This window comes from Ursus maritimus, unplaced genomic scaffold (genome assembly GCF_017311325.1).
Source record: "Ursus maritimus isolate PB19 unplaced genomic scaffold, ASM1731132v1 scaffold_19, whole genome shotgun sequence".
NCBI classification, from domain to species: domain Eukaryota; kingdom Metazoa; phylum Chordata; class Mammalia; order Carnivora; family Ursidae; genus Ursus; species Ursus maritimus.
Window position 1 is genome coordinate 41,336,248 of NW_024424341.1, and position 12,360 is coordinate 41,348,607.

Below are 12,360 nucleotides of genomic sequence, written 5' to 3' on the forward strand. Positions count from 1 at the left end.
CACGTCCTCGCCGACACTTACCTCTGTCCGTTTGACGATAGCCATAACAGGTGTGGGGTGAAGTCTTACTGTGTTTTTTAAAGTTTTTATTTGAATTCCGGTTCGTGAACGTCCAGTGTTCTGTCAGTTTCAAATGTCCAATAGGGTGAGTCAACACTTCCGTGCACTTATTGTGGTTTTTATTTGCATGATTGGTGACGTCAAGAACTTCCCGTGTACCTGTTGGCCATCTTGGTCGTCTTTAGAAAAATGTCTGTTCAGTTACAATTTTTAATTTTATGTGTGTGATGACATGATTAATGTCTGTAATTCCTGATGAAACTGTAAGTTGGCCCTGTCTGGTTGTCCTCGTTATTTTATGCTCCACGCCTGGCGCTGTGTGGTACACAGCAGTCACTCAGTGCGTGTTTGTCTAAAGAATGAGTGAATATCCAGATGTGCTTCGCAGGACATTCCGTCCTCGAGAGGCCTGGGGTCTCCTTCCAGAGATGGCTGGGGTCAAAGGCATCTGTAGTGATGTAAACCCACTTCCCCTCCTCCCGGCCAAAAGCCCCTCCAGTTTGGGGGGAGCCAACACTTCAGCTCTGGAATGTTTCCATTGGCATTGATCTCCCCCTGGAGCCGTCACTGTGTATTTTATCTCTGAGAGAGACTGTTGTGTCTCAGATCAGCGTAAGACTCGTATCCGTTCGCTCAGAATAAGTGTCGTCTGTGCTCGTCCCATGGGGGCAAGACTGGCTCTCTTTCCGCTGTACTTGAGACTGGTGGGACGTAGATCTGGACCTGCCAGGAGAGACGTGGACGGAGCATATTGGGGTAAAACCCGTAGAGAAGCAGGAAGATTCATGTGAGGAAGAAGCTGAATCCGATGTCACTGTGACGGTATCTGGATTTCTCTGTGCCATGTTGCCCCGCGTGTTCAGCTCACGAGTCAATATATTCTAATTTTTTCTCTTAATCAATTTCGAATCTGATTTCTTTTTTCTCACAATGGAAAGAGGCCTTCCAAGACCTCAGAGAAGCTATCCGGGTCCTGAATTCAGCCTACGCCTGACTCATCCTCCTCTCTGTCTCTTGCAATAGCCCCAAGTCCTGCCTCTTTCTCAGTTTGGAGGTGGTGTTGATTCTGCAAATCCGTTTCCTGCTACTGAAAGCCCTGCTCACCCCACACTTCTCTAGAGTGACTTCCTCCTTCCTTCTTTCCTTTCTGCAAGTGTCTGTGTGGTAGTCCCAGTGCTGTGTGTTAAGGATGAACAGAGAATGACACCGTATCCTGTCTTCAGGGCTCGTAAGGTGTAGCACTAACTACTTTATCTGATGGTTCTCTAATAATTATGTTTTATTTGTTTAGTTAGCCAGCATATAGAACCTCATTAGAATTTGATGCAGTGTTCAGTGATGCTTTAGTCGCGTATAACACCCAGTGCTCCATGCAGTACGTGCCCTCCTTACTACCCATCACCCTGTTACCCCTCCTCCCACCCCCTTCCCCTCTGAAACCTTCAGTTTGTTTCCCGGGGTCCATAGTCTCTCGTGGTTCATCTCCCTCTCTGATTTCTCCCCCTTCAGATTTCCCTCCCTTCCCCTATGGTCCTCCGTGCTATTCCTTATGTCCTACATATGAGTGAAACCATATGATAACGGTCTTTCTCTGCTTGACTTACTTGACTTAGCATAACCCCCTCCAGTTCCATCCATGTTGATGCAAATGGCGGGTAATCGTTCTTTCTGATGGCTGAGGCATATTCCATTGTATAAATGGACCACATCTTCTTTATCCAGTCATCTGTTGAAGGGCATCTCGGCTCCTTCCACAGTTTGGCTATTGTGGACATGGCTGCTGTGATCATTGGGGTGCAGGTGCCCCTTCTCTTCACTACGTCTGTATCTTTGGGGTAAATACCCAGTAGTGCAATTGCTGAGTCACAGGGTAGCTCTATTTTTAACGTCTTGAGGAACCTCCACACTGTTTCCAAAGTGGCTGCACCAACCTGCATTCCCACCAACAGTGTAAGAGGGATCCCCTTTCCACATCCTCGCCAACATTTGTTGTTTCCTGTTTTGTTAATTTTTGCCATTCTGAGTGGTATAAGGTGGTAGCTCATCGTGGTTTGGATTTGTATTTCCCTGATGGCTAACAGACCCTTCTCCAGAGAAGTCATACAAATGGCTAACAGACTCATGAACAAATGGTGAACATACAGATGTCTTATATTGTCTTTTAAAATACAGTAGTTTTAGCTTTTCACACAGAAGTATTCATCCACTAGTAATTGCTTTTCTCCAGGATAGGGAGAAGAAATCTATTTTTTTTTCTCTCGAATGCATTGATAAAGTACTGGCTCCATTTAATAAATAGTTTGCCTCCCCCACAGCACAGCGATCTGTTAGGAAGCAACTTTTATATTGATTGCCTTTGCTGCTGAGCACTGTCTTTTGTTCATTGATTCATCCATGTGCTGGTAAGTCTTAATTTCTATAGCTTTTATTTTATATTCTTTATTTAAATTCAATTTAGTTAACGCATACTTTTTATTCTTTATTTAAATTCAATTTAGTTAACATACATTATTAATTTCAGAGGTAGAATTTATCGATTCATCATTTGCATTTAACACCCAGTGCTCATTCCATCCAGTGCCCCCTTAGTGCCCATCACCCAGGTACCCCCGCTCCCACCCGCCTCCCCTCCAGCAACCCTCAGTCTGTTTCCTAGAGTTCAGCCCTCTTATGTTTTGCCTCCCACAGATGACTGGATAAAGATGTGGTGCATATATATACAATGGAATAGTACTCAGCCGTCAAAGAGAGTGAACTCTTGTCGTTTGCAAGATGTGGATGGAACTAGAGGGTATTGTGCTAAGCAAAATAAGTCAGAGGAATGCAAATACCATATGATTTCACTCATGTGGAATTTAAGAAACAAAACAGATGAACATAGGGGAAGGGAAGGAAAAATACTAGAGCTTTCAAATGAAATCTGTGTAAGGTAGGTCCCGTTCAGCCAACACCCCCTCCCCACCCTGCGCTGTGCTGTGGGAGTAGCTGGTTTACACTAAGGTCCTCTGTGTCCCTCATACACTTTAGGATTATATTTTGAAATAAAAATTTTGTTGGGATTTCATTAGCAGTGTACTGAATATAGAGATGTATATGGAGAGTAGGGACATCTTTATAGTAATGGTCATTCCTGTACAAGAACTTAGCACAATTCATTTCTTTCATTTGTATATGTCTATCAATAAATATTCATACTTTGTCCATTAAGGCTTATAATCTTTTAGTAGATTTCTTTCTAGCTACTTTATATTTTTCTTGCCTTTTTGCATAGGACATTCTCAATCTTCAATTTCTATTTTCTAAATTCAGGTAGACTACAGTGTTACATTAGTCTCAGGCGTACAATGTAGTGAGTCAGCAGTTACTCAGTGCTCATTGTGATACGTGTGTTCTTATCCCCTTCACCTCTTTTACCCATTCCCCCCACCCACTCCCCTCTGGCAACCATTACTTCTCTACATTTAAGAGTCTGTTTTTTGGTTTGTCTCTCTCTCTCTCTTTTTTTTTTGCTTTTTCATTTGTTTTGTTTCTTAAATTCCACATATGAGCGAAACATATGGTATTGGTCTTTCTCCGACTTATTTTACTTAGCATTACACCCTCTAGATCCATCTGTGTTGTTGCCAACAGCAAGATCTCATCCTTTGTTTATGGCCAAGTAATAGTCCACTGTGTGTGTGTGTGTGTGTGTGTGTGTGTGTGTGTCTGTGTGTGTGTGTGTCTGTGTGTGTGTGTCTGTGTGTCTGTCTCTTTGTGTGTGTGTGTGTACATACATCTTCTTTCCCCATTCATCTCTCCGTGGACACTTGGGTTGCTTCCATATCTGGGCTATTCCAACAACAACAACAACAACACAATCAACAACAATAATGCAATAAACGTGGGGGTGCACATATGTGTTCAGATTGGTCTTTCTGCGTCTCTGGGTAAATACCCAAAGAGAGGAGTGACTGGATCATGTGGTAATTCTAGTTCTAGCTTTCTGAGGGACCTCCACACTGTTTTCCACGGTGGCTGCACCAGCTTGCGTCCCCACCCACAGTGCACGGAGATTTCTCTCTCTCCACATCCGGGCCACACTTGATACTTCTTGTCTTTGTGATTCTAGTCATTCTGACCGTGTGGGGTGACATCTCGTTGTGGTTTTGACGTGCGTTTCCCTGATGATGAGTGATGTCGAGCATCTTTTCACGTGTCTGTTGGCCATCTGTGTCTCTTCCTTGGACAAATGTCTGTTCCTGTCTTCTGCCCATTTAGTCAGATCATCTGGGGGTGTTTTGGTGTTGAGTTGTGTAAGGTTTTTATATATTTTGGCTATTAACCTCTTATTAGCTTCATTATTTGCAAAGATCTTCTTCCGTTCAGTAGGTCGTCTTTTTGTTTTGTTGATGGTGTCCTGTGCTGCGCAAAACCTTTTTCTTTTGATCTCGTCCCAGTGGTTTAATTGTGTGTTTATTTCCCTTGCCGCAGGAGACACATCTAGAAAATGTTTCTATGGCTGCTGTGAGAAAAAGTACTGCCTATGTTTTCTTCTAGGAATTTTGTGGTGTGAGGTCTCACATTGAGGTGTCAATCCATTTTTTACTTAACGTATGGTGTGAGAAAGTGGTCCAATTTCATTCTTTCGTATGTAGCTGTTGAATTTTCCCAGCACCATTTGTTGAGAAACTGTCTTTTTCATGTTGCATATTTTTGCTTCCTTTGTTGAAGATGAATTCACGATACAGTCATGAGTTTATTTCTGGGCTCTGTATTCTGTTCCATTGATCTATGTGTCTGTTTTTGTGCCAATACCATGCCATTGTAATTATCGTAGCTTTGTAGTATTCCTTGAAATCTGGGATTGTGATACCTCCCATTTTGTTCTTTTTTTTTTTTTTCAAGATTTCTTTGGTTATTGGGGGTATTTTCTCATTCCTTACAAAGTTTAGTATCATTTGTTCTAGTTCTGTGAAAAATGGTGTTGGTATTTTGATAGGAATTGCACGGAATCTGTAGATTGCTTTCAGTAGTGCGGACATTGTCACAATATTAGTTCTTTTAATGCATGGAATAGCTTTCCGTTTGTGTCACTTTAATTTCTTTCATCTGTGTTTTAGGGTTTTCAGAGTACAGGTCTCTCACCTCCTTGGTTAAGTCTATGCCTACGTATTTTCTTCTTTTTGGTGCAGTTGTAAATGGGATGTTTTCTTAATTTCTCTTTCTGCTGCTTCGTTAGCAGTGTGTAGAAATGCAGCGGATTTCTGTGTACTGATTTTGTGTCCTGCAACTTTACTGAATCCACTGGTCAGTTTCAGTAGTTATTTGGTGGAGTCTTGAGGATTTTCTACATATGGTATCGCATCAGCTGCAGATAGTGAACGTTTTATTCTTCCGGAGCAGTTTGGACGCCTTTTATTGCGTATGACATCCTTGTAAATTTCAAATTCTTTTTGTAAATTTATTTTTATTTTTAAAATCAATTAACACACCATGTATTATTAGTTTCAGACATAGAGTTTAGTGATTCATCAGCTGCATGGAACATCATATGGTACGATGTGCTCATTGCATCAAGTGCCCTCCTTAATGACCATCGCCCAGAATAAACTTTATCTTTAGAACAGCTAAATTTATAAAAATTAAGATAACACAGAATTCCTACATACCCATGATTCAGTTTCTTCTATTATTAATTTATTTTTTTATTTTTATTTTATTTTTTTTAAAGATTTTATTTATTTATTCGACAGAGATAGAGACAGCCAGCGAGAGAGGGAGCACAAGCAGGGGGAGTGGGAGAGGAAGAAGCAGGCTCCCAGCGGAGGAGCCTGATGTGGGGCTCGATCCCATAACACTGGGATCACGCCCTGAGCTGAAGGCAGACGCTTAACCGCTTTGCCACCCAGGCGCCCTTCTTCTATTATTAATTTCTTACACTAGTATACTACACTTGTCATAATAAATGCAATATTGATTCATTAATGGAACATAAGAAATAACAGGAATCGGTAGGAGAAGGAAGGGAAGAATGAAGGGGGGGTAAACAGAAGGGGGAATGAACCATGAGAAACTGTGGACTCTGGGAAACAAACTGAGGGCTTCAGAGGGGAGGTGGTGGGGGAATGGGATAGGCTGGTGATGGGTAGTAAGGAGGGTACGTGTTGCATGGTGCACTGGGTGTCATACGCAAACAATGAATCATGGAACACTACATCAAAAACTGGGGATGTACTGTATGGTGACTAACATAATAAAAAATTATTAAAAAATAATTTTTTTTTCAAATTCTAAACTTGATTTATATACAGAAATGTACATGAATTTTTATATTCCTCAAATTACCTTTTAAAAACTTGGGAACGTGTTTTCCCAGCTTTACTGAGATATAATTGACACAGGACTGTGTAAGTGTAAGGGCACAGGGTGTGGATGACAGACGAATATTTTGCAGAACAGTTGCCATCACAGGATTAGCTCACACCTGTGTGTGTGGGGGGGGTGGCGAGAACACTTAAGAGCTAGTCTCTTAGAACTTTCAAGTGTACTGTATAGTATTAATCGTAACAGTTTTCCCCCCATAGATTTGGGAGGAGGGAGCTTGCACAGATCAAATTATTTCATATAATTTCAAATTAGCCTCTTCAAATCCTTTCTCTTGTTCCACTGAATTGGGTGTCGTTCCAGCACTACATTGAAATAAGTTTGGTGGCAGAGGGCACGTATGTCCTGTATCCTAAAAGGTGTTCTGTCATCATTTTTCTGCTATGAGGTTTTGACTGCCTTTCCAGAATGCTCTTTTGGAATGGGCGAAGGACATCCCGTTCTTTCCTAATTTACAAAGATACGTCTAAGAGCCTGACTAGACATGGAGTCTTCCAGATTTACCGTTTCTGCATCTACTCAGATGATCGTGTTTTTTTCCTCTGTAATCTGTGGAATATGAAGAGTGACGTTTACCGATCATACCCAGAGCGCACTCTCTGCTGCTGAAAGCAAGGGGCCTGCAGGTGGGAGCAGGTCAGCAGTCAGCGTGAGAGGTCAGGTGATACCAGCTGTGCAGCAAGTCTGGGGACCTCAGGGTTTAGGATCTAGGCGATGCCTCCATGAATCCTGACACCTGGCCGAAGCACCCATGATCGCCCCATTCCACAGTCACTTATATTGGAGGGGCCTCTTGCCAGATCCCGATGGAGACGGCATGGAGTGTTGACCTCACGTAGTTCACGGTACATACAGGTGTCTGAAGTTAAGATCATCAGGGGAGAAGTTCTTTTCCTCTGGCACTGCCCCAATCAATTGTTTTGGGCGTTCTCGGCCAGATACCCCAAGAGCTCCGACACCCCAAGTTGGGTCTGGACCGGCTTGTAACCAGCAGAGCCGAGAAGGAAAGTCTACGTGGAGAAAAACAGCTGAGGCCCCCAAGCCCAGGTGAGCAGCGTCTCCCTTCGGTAGGGAACCCGGGCATCCAGAGCCTACCTCGGTCAATGAAAGGGAGCGACAGCTGGCCCCTCCCTGGTGGGCGGGACTTTCCCTTCCCGCTTCCGGGTTTGTTTGCTTGGGGAAGGGGTCCAGGAGGCTTGCAGACTTGGTGTCAGGGCTGGTGAGTCACCGTTCTTGCCAATTCGCTTCTTTCGATTTTAAAATCCTGTTGTTGACGTTGTTACTGAAATGCTCCGGTTTTCTTAATTTTTTCACGCCGTCTTTCTGAAGCGGAAACTCGTGCTTGTGGCCTTGCCGCGGACGCGGTCCCGTCGGCGCATGCGCGGTTAGATTCCGGTGTTCAGGGTGAGCGCGGCCCCTCCCCTCCCGGGGACGCTGGGCGGGGTGAGAAGGCGCTGGCCCTCGGCTTGGGCTGCGTGTCGGTCGTGCGGGGGAACCGTGAGAAGGCGTGGGTTCCTGCGTGCACCTTCCAGTGTTTCTTGTTTAACAAGTGCGGGTGTTTCTGGGCTTTGGCACTGTAAGAACAAAAACCAAAACCCCCTCGGAAACAGCAAAACTAAAAGCACCAGATCAGTACAACGGTTTTTCGTGAGAGCTTATCGTGCATTTCAGAATGGTGTGCGAGCTGCTGTGACGCTCGGCGCGTGACCTCCCAGGATGGCCTGGAAAGTGACAACTAAGACGGGGTTTATCTTCACACCGGTTGGTGACTACAGGGGGGTGTGGACAACGGGGTGGTTTCAGAGTGATCACCTCACACATTTTTAGGAAGACGGCTGAATTTCTTAACTTGCATTTTTTTCTTGATACGTAATTAACACGCACTGTTGTATTAGTGTCAGGTGTGCGATACTGAACAGTTGTGACACTCGGTGCTCACCGCGCGTGCAGTCACCGTCTGTGCAGAGACGTCTAAGAAAGAACCGAAGTTTCACTTATGTTCTTGAAATAAGGTGGATTTAGTTTTGCTAATGTGGTTTAAATAGTTTCTTCTGGGGGCGCCTGGGTGGCGCAGTTGTTAAGCGTCTGCCTTCGGCTCAGGGCGTGATCCCGGCGTTCTGGGATCGAGTCCCACATCAGGCTCCTCCGCTATGAGCCTGCTTCTTCCTCTCCCACTCCCCCTGCTTGTGTTCCCTCTCTCGCTGGCTGTCTCTGTCAAATAAATAAATAAAATCTTAAAAAAAAAATAGTTTCTTTTCAGGGAATTTCTTTTTAAAAAATTATGTTTTATGATGAGCACTGGGTCTTGTATACGACTGATAATTTATTAAACACGACACCAGAAACTAATGATGTACTGTAAGTTGGTAATGGAATTTAGAAAGTTTTTGATTCCAGTTAACACAGTGTAATATTAGTTTCAGGTGTGTGATATAGTCAATTGTTACTTGCGTAGCCCACCCTGTGCTCCTCCTGACAGGTGCCCTCCTTAGTCCCCATCACCTGTTTCATCCGTCCCTCCACCCCCTCCTCTCTGGTAACCAGCAGTTCTCTATTGTGTAAAGAGTCTGTTTCTTGGTTTGCCTCTGTGGTTTGTTTTTTTTTTTTTTTTTCCCCTTGGCTCATTTGTTTTGTTTGTTAAATTCCACGTGGGAGTGAGATCCTATAATTGTCTTTCTCTGGCTTATTTCACCTAGTATTATACGCTTTAGCTCCAACCACCATCCGGGAAATGGCACAAGATTTCATTCTTTCTTATAGCTGAGTAGTACTCCATTGTGTATCTGCACCCCGTCCTCTCCATCCATTCATCAGTCTGTGGCCATTTGGGCTCTTTCCGTACATTGGCTATTGCAGATAATGCTGCTATAAACATGGGGGTACATGATCCCCCTTTGAATCTGTAGTTGGTATTCTTTGGGTAAATACCTAGTAGTGTCAAGCAACTTTTCATGAACCTGTTGGCCATCTGGGTTTTCTTTGGAAAAATGTCTGTTCTGTTACAATTTTTAATTTTATATGTGTGTTGACTTGGTTAATGTCTGTAGTTCCCCACAAAACTGTAAGTTGGCCCTGTCTGGTTGTCCTCGTTATTTTATGCTCCACGCCTGGCGCTGTGTGGTACACAGCAGTCACTCAGTGCGTGTTTGTCTAAAGAATGAGTGAATATCCAGATGTGCTTCTCAGGACATTCCGTCCTCGAGAGGCCTGGGGTCTCCTTCCAGAGATGGCTGGGGTCAAAGGCATCTGTAGTGATGTAAACCCACTTCCCCTCCTCCCGGCCAAAAGCCCCTCCAGTTTGGGGGGAGCCAACACTTCAGCTCTGGAATGTTTCCGTTGACATTGATCTCCCCCTGGAGCCGTCACTGTGTATTTTATCTCTGAGAGCGACTGTTGTGTCTCAGATCAGCGTAAGACTCGTATCCGTTCGCTCAGAATAAGTGTCGTCTGTGCTCATCCCATGGGGGCAAGACCGGCTCTCTTTCCGCTGTACTTGAGACTGGTGGGACGTAGATCTGGACCTGCCAGGAGAGACGTGGACGGAGCATATTGGAGTAAAACCCGTAGAGAAGCAGGAAGATTCATGTGAGGAAGAAGCTGAATCCGATGTCACTGTGACGGTATCTGGATTTCTCTGTGCCATGTTGCCCCGCGTGTTCAGCTCACGAGTCAATATATTCTAATTTTTTCTCTTAATCAATTTCGAATCTGATTTCTTTTTTCTCACAATGAAAAGAGGCCTTCCAAGACCTCAGAGAAGCTATCCGGGTCCTGAATTCAGCCTACGCCTGACTCATCCTCCTCTCTGTCTCTTGCAATAGCCCCAAGTCCTGCCTCTTTCTCAGTTTGGAGGTGGTGTTGATTCTGCAAATCCGTTTCCTGCTACTGAAAGCCCTGCTCACCCCACACTTCTCTAGAGTGACTTCCTCCTTCCTTCTTTCCTTTCTGCAAGTGTCTGTGTGGTAGTCCCAGTGCTGTGTGTTAAGGATGAACAGAGAATGACACCGTATCCTGTCTTCAGGGCTCGTAAGGTGTAGCACTAACTACTTTATCTGATGGTTCTCTAATAATTATGTTTTATTTGTTTAGTTAGCCAGCATATAGAACCTCATTAGAATTTGATGCAGTGTTCAGTGATGCTTTAGTCGCGTATAACACCCAGTGCTCCATGCAGTACGTGCCCTCCTTACTACCCATCACCCTGTTACCCCTCCTCCCACCCCCTTCCCCTCTGAAACCTTCAGTTTGTTTCCCGGGGTCCATAGTCTCTCGTGGTTTATTTGACAGAGATAGAGACAGCCAGCGAGAGAGGGAACACAAGCAGGGGGAGTGCGAGAGGAAGAAGCAGGCTCATAGCGGAGGAGCCTGATGTGGGGCTCGATCCCAGAACGCCGGGATCATGCCCTGAGCCGAAGGCAGACGCTTAACCGCTGTGCCACCCAGGCGCCCCTGGACCACATCTTCTTAATCCAGTCATCTGTCGAAGGGCATCTCGGCTCCTTCCACAGTTTGATTATTGTGGCCATTGCTGCTGTGAACATTGGGGTGCATGTGACCCTTCTCTTCACTACATCTCTTTGTTTGGGGTAAATACCCAGTAGTGCAATGGCTGGGTCATAGGGTAGCTCTATTCTTCACATCCTGAGGAACCGCCATATTGTTTTCCAGAGTGGCTGCACCAGCTTGCATTCCCACCAACCGCGTAAGACGGATCCCCTTTTTCCACATCCTCGCCAACATTTGTTGTTTCCTATTTTGTTAATTTTTGCCGTTCTAGCTGGTGTGAGGTGATATCTCAGTGTGGTTTTCATTTGTATTTCCCTGATGCTAGTGATGTGGAGCATTGTTTCATGTGCCTGTTAGCCATTCATACGTCTTCTTTGGAGAACTACCTGTTCATGTCTTCTGCCCCTTTTTTTTGATTGAGTTATTTGGTTTTTGAGTGTTGAATGTGAGAAGTTCTTTATAGTTCTTGGATACTAGCCCTTTATCTGAAATGTCATTTGCACATGTCTTCTCCCATTCCGTGGGTTGCCACTAATTCGAGAAGATACGCGCAGCCCTATGTTTCCTGCAGCATTATTGACCATAGCCGACCTATGGAAGCGAGGTCCACTGTGGACGAATAAAGGAGATGTTTTGTATGTACCCAGTGCACTATTCCTCAGCCATAAAAACAGCGTCACTGAGAGGCCTTAAGAGGGCTCATGAGTATGGGCTTTGCAGCCAGAATGCATAGATTTAAATATTGGCACTGTCACTTGACCAGTGAATGGCCTTGCCTAAGTTACTTAACCTCCTAACCCAGATCCTTCATCAGTCAATGGGGATGAATGATTGTATTAACTCATAATGTTGTTATTGAAGCTTGAGCTAGTAGTGCATGGCTTTACATGCATTTCGCTACAAAGCCCAACACATAAGTGCTGGATAAATGTCATCGACTATTGTTATTATACTTGTTACTATTAATATTACTTGAGAAACTGTATAGATGATACAGGAATCCATGCAACAACATTTAGCATGCTTCATGAATGAAAACCCTGTGTCAAGCATTGGTCAAGATGCTTGAGTTTATTTAAAAAAAAAAAAAAAGAAGCAACTTTCACACATTCAAAAAAGGAAATCGTGCAAAACTGAGAAAAAATATTTTTTCCCTCTTAATAATTGTGAATTGGCTTCTATCCATTTATTGAAAACGCTCTTCTGTCTTCACTTTTCCGCAGCGTCCTCTCCCCTGCAAGTTAAAGGTGTGTGCGTTGGTCAGTATCTCCGCTCCTTGCGAGTTCCTCGGGCAGATTGCCTCGGTGCTCATTTCCGTAGCTTTGAGATCAGCCTCGCTTCCCGTTTGGATTGTTCCTTTATATTCCCACGTAAACTTCAGATTCGGTTTGTCCCGTTTCTTGCACGCGCATCGCACACGCACACTCACAC